The sequence below is a fragment of the Mustela nigripes genome, chromosome 15 (genome assembly GCF_022355385.1).
Source record: "Mustela nigripes isolate SB6536 chromosome 15, MUSNIG.SB6536, whole genome shotgun sequence".
Lineage (NCBI taxonomy): Eukaryota > Metazoa > Chordata > Mammalia > Carnivora > Mustelidae > Mustela > Mustela nigripes.
The window spans coordinates 12,586,064-12,592,504 of record NC_081571.1 but is presented as its reverse complement, the minus strand read 5'-3'; the positions used below and the strand labels follow the sequence as shown (position 1 = coordinate 12,592,504).

Here is a 6,441-nt window from a genome sequence, read left to right as displayed (position 1 = left end):
TGCTGACTGTGTGTGCCTCTGAAAGTGTCTCTGTCTTGGCCAGAAGGTATTGCTTCATCACGAATTTGGCTGCCACAGAAAGCTATTAATAAAGAGCCCCGTGAACGCGACCAGAATTCTCATCCTCACTCAGACATCAAGGGGGGGCTCAGGACTACGTCTCTCTGTATCAGAGCCAATGTGAAGGCTTTTATTTGTAACCAAGACCTTTATTAGTATTTGCATGAGATAGAATTCTTCAACACCTTAAAGGAGAGCTGAACCCCCTTTCGTCCTGTCTGGTGTAATTCCTTTCCTCCTCGGATTTTCAACGCTACAAAAACTTTTGGCCACATGAGGAGGGGTGGGAACTAGAGCAACAGAGGCATGGAAAACCGAAATACAATTTAAGTTTACTTTACTTATGGCTTTGCCTTTAATAGGGTTTGGCAGTAGACCAGTATCCCATCACCAGAAGAATACACCTCTGGGAGAATGGGCTCAGGAAGGGTGGCTATGCGTCCTTTTCATGGAATTTCTTCCCTTTTCTATGTCTTGATCTAGAATCCAAAGATAGCTCGGTGTGGGGGGAGACACAGATGATGTCTGCCCTTCTTCTATATGGTCCTCCATGGTTAAGATCAGAGCAAATATAGAGCCACATACAAGTTAATGATGTGGGAAGGTTTGCCCTAAACGAAGGATGCTGGGAGGCTTCTCATGAAAGGAACACCATAATTCTTTTAGAGAGAGATCCTGTATCCTATGGTCGAGGGTACAGGCCTGGGGTCAGATTTCAAGTACAAATCCTGGCTCTGCTACTCACTGGCTGGGCAATTTGGATGAGTTAATTAGCCTCTCTGTTCGTGCCTCAGTTTCTTCATCTGTAAAGTGGGTTACTGTAGGAATAAAAGTTGTCTAAGTATGAAGTACTTGGCACATGGTAAACATTTAGTTTAACTACATTATTAGTGTCAGTATCATTTTCACTACTCTTATTAGTAGTAGAACCCAACTCACGCAAACATTAAAAACATATAACACAGGAAGTTTATTAGAAAAACAATGAATTATTTTATAGACTCTAAGGATTAGGCTTTAAGAAGGCATGAACCAGGCCAGCTCCAGGAGCCTCAGGGAAGAGGCTGCCCAGGATGTTCTCACCCTTCTTCTTTCTGCCTTTCTCTATTCTTTGTTCTCATGATAAAATATAGGGTTTTTCCTCTTTCATGCTACATGCTCATCACCATTTGGCTGTGGCCCGGCTCCACACCATCTCACCCAGGGAATCGGTCTGACAGAGAAGTTTCTTGTTGCCAAAGCGAAGAGAGAAGGAAGACCGGCAGACCAGCCAGTCTGCTGAAAGCTGCTGCTCAAAACAGGGACCCCAGTCACACTGCGTCCTGCGTTCCATGGAAGAGCCTGAGAGCAATAAGGTGGAAATGTACAATCCTGTGGCAGGAGTTGGGGGCATCGCCAGCAGAAGAAGAGTCAGACATCTATGGCAAGAGCCATTGAAAAGACTCCCTTCAGTTGGACCATATACACAGAGCGCTGTGGAAGGAGAGATGCAGCCTCCCAACAAAAATAGAGTGAAGAAGAACCCTATGTGTGTTTTCTAGGGGAATTGTATGCCAAAATGCCACACACACACACACACACACACACACACACACACACTTCAGAGGGGACATGGATAAAAAGAAACAAGAAAGCTGACTCACTGTGGGATGCCTGGGTGGCTCAGTCAGCAGACCCCGCAACTTTTAATCTTGGGGTTGTGAGCTGGAGACCCACCTTGGGTATAGAAATGACTTTAAATCTTTTGGGGTGCCTGTGTGGCTCAGTTGGTTAAGCCTCTGCCTTTGGCTCAGGTCACGATCCCCGGATACTGGGATGGAGCCTCACACGGGGCTGCCTGCTCAGTGGGGAACCTGCTTCTCCCTCTACCCCACCCCTACGCTCTGTCTGTCTCTCTCTCTTTCAAATGAATAAAATAAAATCTTTAAATAAAATAAAATCTTTAAAAAAAAAAAAGCAAAGAAAGAAAGCTGATTCACCAGATCAAAATTCACGAATGAAGATAATCTGACTGGCAGCAGGGAAGCCACATTAGTGATTAGAAATATTTAGAATAGGCAGTTAGACATGCTTGAAATCAAAGGTTACCATAAAAAGGATATGAGAATCTCAGAAAGACATTCATTGGGGGGATATTGTTATGTGGGGAGAATGTTGTCTCTCACGGGGCCAGAGCTGTCCTGAGAACATTCTGGTCCAGACTCAGGATCTGGAGAAACCAGGTGGATTTAAGCTTTCTCATGAGCAGCCAGGCTACACAATCAGGAACTCAGCTGGATCTAGAGAGTGGACCCAAGGAAGGAGTGAAACCAGAGACAATAGGCAGACACGTTCAGCGCCAAGACTGAGGTGGCCCAGCCAGGCAATCCCACGGTGCCCTGTGATGTGTATTCCCGTCCGCAGTCTGCGCTCCAAATTTCCATTCTGCTCCAGAACAGTTCTAGGACTCAGAACAACTGACCCAGCATGCACCACTGAAATATGTCAAAGAGAAGAAGGGAAAAGAATGAAACTGCAGAAATTCTACTCACAGAGAAATCCCTGAGCCCCTCGTGAGGTGGCTGAGGACTGCCCAGGCACAGAAGAGGTTCTTTGGTTTTCTTTCTGTTGTTTTGCGGGGTCTTGATCCAGGACCATGCAAAAAGAAAGGGAGAATAATAATAATACTGATTTCCTTGACAAATATTTATTGTCTGCGGTGTTCAAGGAGCCGAGGGTACGGCAGTGAGCAAAAACGCAAAATTGTGTGATCTCGTGGAATTTGCTTCCTAACCGGGAAAAACTGACAAAAAGAATTAGTGTGGTATGTATGATATTGGAGAGTTGCATGTCCTATCGAGCAAATAAAGGATGAAGACTGTGAATGGCTGGGAAAAAGTTGAGATTTTAAGAACAGAGGTCAGGGAACCCTTTGCCAAGAGGCTGATGCTTGATTACAGACCTAGAGGAAGTGGGGAGGAAACCATTTGTGCATCTGGGGACACGCAGCCCCAGACAGAGAAACAGGACAAGCAAAGGCCCTCAGGTAGAGCCCACTTGGTGTGTTGAGGCACAAGGAGGTGATGAAAGTGGGTGGGCTTAGCAAGGGGAGAACAGAGGAGATGGGGGGGTGGGGTGTACATTGGGTGGGCATTGGCTGTCCCATTCCAGGACCTTGCAGTGACCCCCTGAGATCTGCTGTTGTTAACCCCAGGGAGACCAAGTTACAGGGCCGGTACGTGAAGGTGTCAAGACACACTCGTGAGTGTGTGGCTCCGAAGTCCATGCTGTTCCTACTACTCGGTGCCCACGTCCCTCCTGCCACTCTTGGGGGATGAGGAGTGTGAGCGTGGGAGCTAGCTCCATGCACACCCCCGTGTGACCCTGGGCCACTTCCTTCACCTCTGTGAGCCTCAGTTTCTTACCTGTAAAATGAGTCTGCTAGTTCTGCCTAGGATTGTCGCAGGACTGGGGAAGACACCGAGTGGGCAATGGGCCAAGTACGCTTGTGTGTTTCTAAGCTACTCTGGGGCTTTTTGCCCATTGCATTAAATTAAAAAAAAATCTTTTTTTTAATTTATGATTCACACATATATATGGGTGCACAAAGAACTCAAACCAGACCATAAAAAGAAATAAAAAGAACAAAAGGACAGAAACAGAGTCTCAGAAATGGGAGATGTGACTAAGAAGGAAGCGGAGCAGGAGGTCCTGAGCAAGACGGCAGGCGGGGACCCTCGGGAGGAAAGGAGAAGCCTGACAAAGCTGACAGAGACAGACCGTGCTGGTGCAGACACCGAGCGCACTTTGCATTCCTGGCCCACACAGGGCACTTCCTGTTGTGCCAAGGTTATCCAGTCTCGGGAGTCCCCCTGGAGCGGCCACACCTGTCCTCTTTTGCTTCTGCAGCTCTGCTCTCCCCAGCAGTCAAGGGCCACAGGGCAGGCTCACAGGGATCTGCATGCTTCCGGTTGTCTGTGTGTTCCCCGGCAAAGATATGCAGAAGTCCAACAAACATCCAGTCTCCTACTGCTGCGGCTGGAATGTTTGCGTCCCTCCAAATTCATATGTTGAAATCCTAACCCTCCAAAAGGGATGGTATTTAAAGGTGAGACCTTTGGGAGGTGCCCAAGTCACGAAGGTAGAGTCCTCCGGAAGGGGATAGGTGCCCTCATACCAGAGGCCCCGGAGAGCTCCCACCCCCATAGCCATTGTGAGCCTGCAAGGATACAGCCAGAAGCCTGGCATCTGGAAGAGGGCTCCCACCAACCATGCTGCACCCTGATCTTGGACTTCCATTGCTCTTCCTAAGTCACCCAGGCTGTGGGACTCTATCACAGCCCAAACAGGACCCACACACCGACCCGGCTGCCCTCCCTCTGAACTTGGGGAAGACTACGGGATGAAGACTCCCTTATACTAGCAGGTCAGAGACTGAGACTGTCAAGGGAAAGGGTGTGAGCACCATCACAATCATCAAATGCCCACACGAGGAGCATTGTGAGATGCTTGCGTCTAAGGACACACCGCTGAGGCTAAAATTGAACACAGGTGCAAGGGAGAAGCGCTTGAAAGAGACGCAGGGAAATGAGGGGTTGTGTGTGTTCTGCTCACTGTACTTAGCAGGCGTCGTGCACACTCCGCCTGAGAGAGAGAGACTGCGTCACTGTTAACTGACAGCCGCTGCAGCTGGGAAGGGTGCAGGTCGGCCCTGGGCTAGCCCACCGTCCAGCCAGGGCCAACACCCTCTCCAAGAAACTGCCCAGATGTGGGGGCGGGTGCACCTGGGTGGGACGATGACTGAGGGACGCCGTGCCTCCTGGCTTCAACTGGAATTCACCCCAAAGACAGCTACCTGTCCAAAAGCCTACTTGCATTTCAGCAAAATTGCGCCATGGAAGGTTCCTAAGCTTACATTCTGCCTTTCCAGTGAGACTCCTTGCCATAGGAGTTTTCATTTTTAAAACAAAGCATCATTATTCTGCCAAGAACATTGTAATCACAAGAAACGCTTAAAAAAGAAAAGAGCGTTCTGACCGCGTTTTGATTCTTTCTTTCAGATTCATGTCATCTTACACCCAACAGCCTAAGATCCAAATTAAGTAGAAGCTGGTGTCCTTTGTTAAAGGAGCCATTAGTGTTCATTACCAGGTGTCCTTCTCCCAAAGCACAAGTTCCCTTGTTAGGGGCCCGATGACTGCTTTGTAACACACACTAGTTACACTTCAGAACAATAGCTGCGTTCTCATGTCAAGACCCACCAAGCGGCTGCGACTTTACCTCCTTCCGCGAGCACAGACGTTTCGGGAATGTGACAGAAGACATGGGTCTCTGGATCAGAGATGAGAGAGTGTTATTCACAGCAGCCTCACCTCACAGTGCGTCAGCGTCTCTACACCAGTTCCCCGCCCCGAGTCTGCAGAGCAACGTGATGCGCCTGGATAGGTGATGAGTACCCCTTGGAGGGTGGGGGGAACAGCGGCAGAGCAACCCAGGGCAGGGCCAAGGGCCAGCACTTCCTGACCGAGCAGAAACCCTTGTAGCAAGCCGATGACAAGCCACGCCCCCTGCTCCTGGAGAGTGAACAGTTGCACCATTGTCCGGCAGGAACACACCTTGGCCTGCTTAGTGTGTGTGACCGGCTCAGGAGCCGCTGGGCGTCAGGAGAGGGGTAGCCCCGCCATCTGGCGCGCACGGCGAGAACGCGCAGGCGTGTTCCCGCCCATGCCTCTGCCTCCCAACGCCTTCTTCTAGTCAAGCGATCTCTTCTCCAATCATTCCATCGTATGGTAACTTTCTGTAATGTCCACGCTACTTCGTAGACAACAGAGATTCTGGCCTGAGAACCGTGTCTCCCAGGCAACCCATCTCTCTCTCTCTCCCTCAGGAATATAACACTTCTCAGAAGAGCACATTAAAATTAAATATAAAACCGAGGCTTTTGCCTTCTATTCATAAGCGTGGCCTGTGCTGACTTCATTTACAGAGTCACTGAGGCCAAAATAGGTTCTTGTTTTATGGCACTGGGAGGGGGGTGGGCTGGGGATGGAGGGGGGAGCTGTGTATTCCCTGTCTTTACATGTAGCTCTCGGAGCAGATGACTAAGGAAAGTGTTGGGTGGTAGGTATGTTAGGATATCTATTAACAACACAGCTCACAAATACTTTTCAAATGTCATTAGACATTTTTCCTCTAAGCATGGTTGAACTTTAGGGGTGCACTGTGGGATTCTGTTACACAAGTGGGCAGTTCATTAACGTGTCTTTTATTTTTCTGCATTTTGATGCTTTGACATGTGGGGCCTTTCTGGCCCTAGAGAGACTGATCACCACTCCCAGGGCTAATCAAGTCCTAGAGCTAGGGAACCAGCCCAGGAACATGCATCTCAAGTGCAAACCAGCT

General features: G+C 49.0%; 1 long non-coding RNA gene across 2 annotated transcripts; it reads right to left on the bottom strand.

Annotated features, from left to right (window-relative positions):
• Positions 1-1,095: 1,095 nt before the first annotated feature.
• Positions 1,096-5,708, bottom strand: LOC132002847 (uncharacterized). Of its 2 annotated transcripts, none has more exons than XR_009400034.1 (3): positions 5,320-5,708; positions 2,592-2,681; positions 1,096-1,401 (listed from the first exon to the last, which is right to left on the bottom strand). It is a non-coding gene; the product is annotated as an uncharacterized LOC132002847 (long non-coding RNA). The 2 variants fall into 2 exon arrangements; XR_009400035.1 differs by having other exon boundaries at positions 5,412-5,708.
• Between the last annotated feature and the right edge of the window lie 733 nt (positions 5,709-6,441).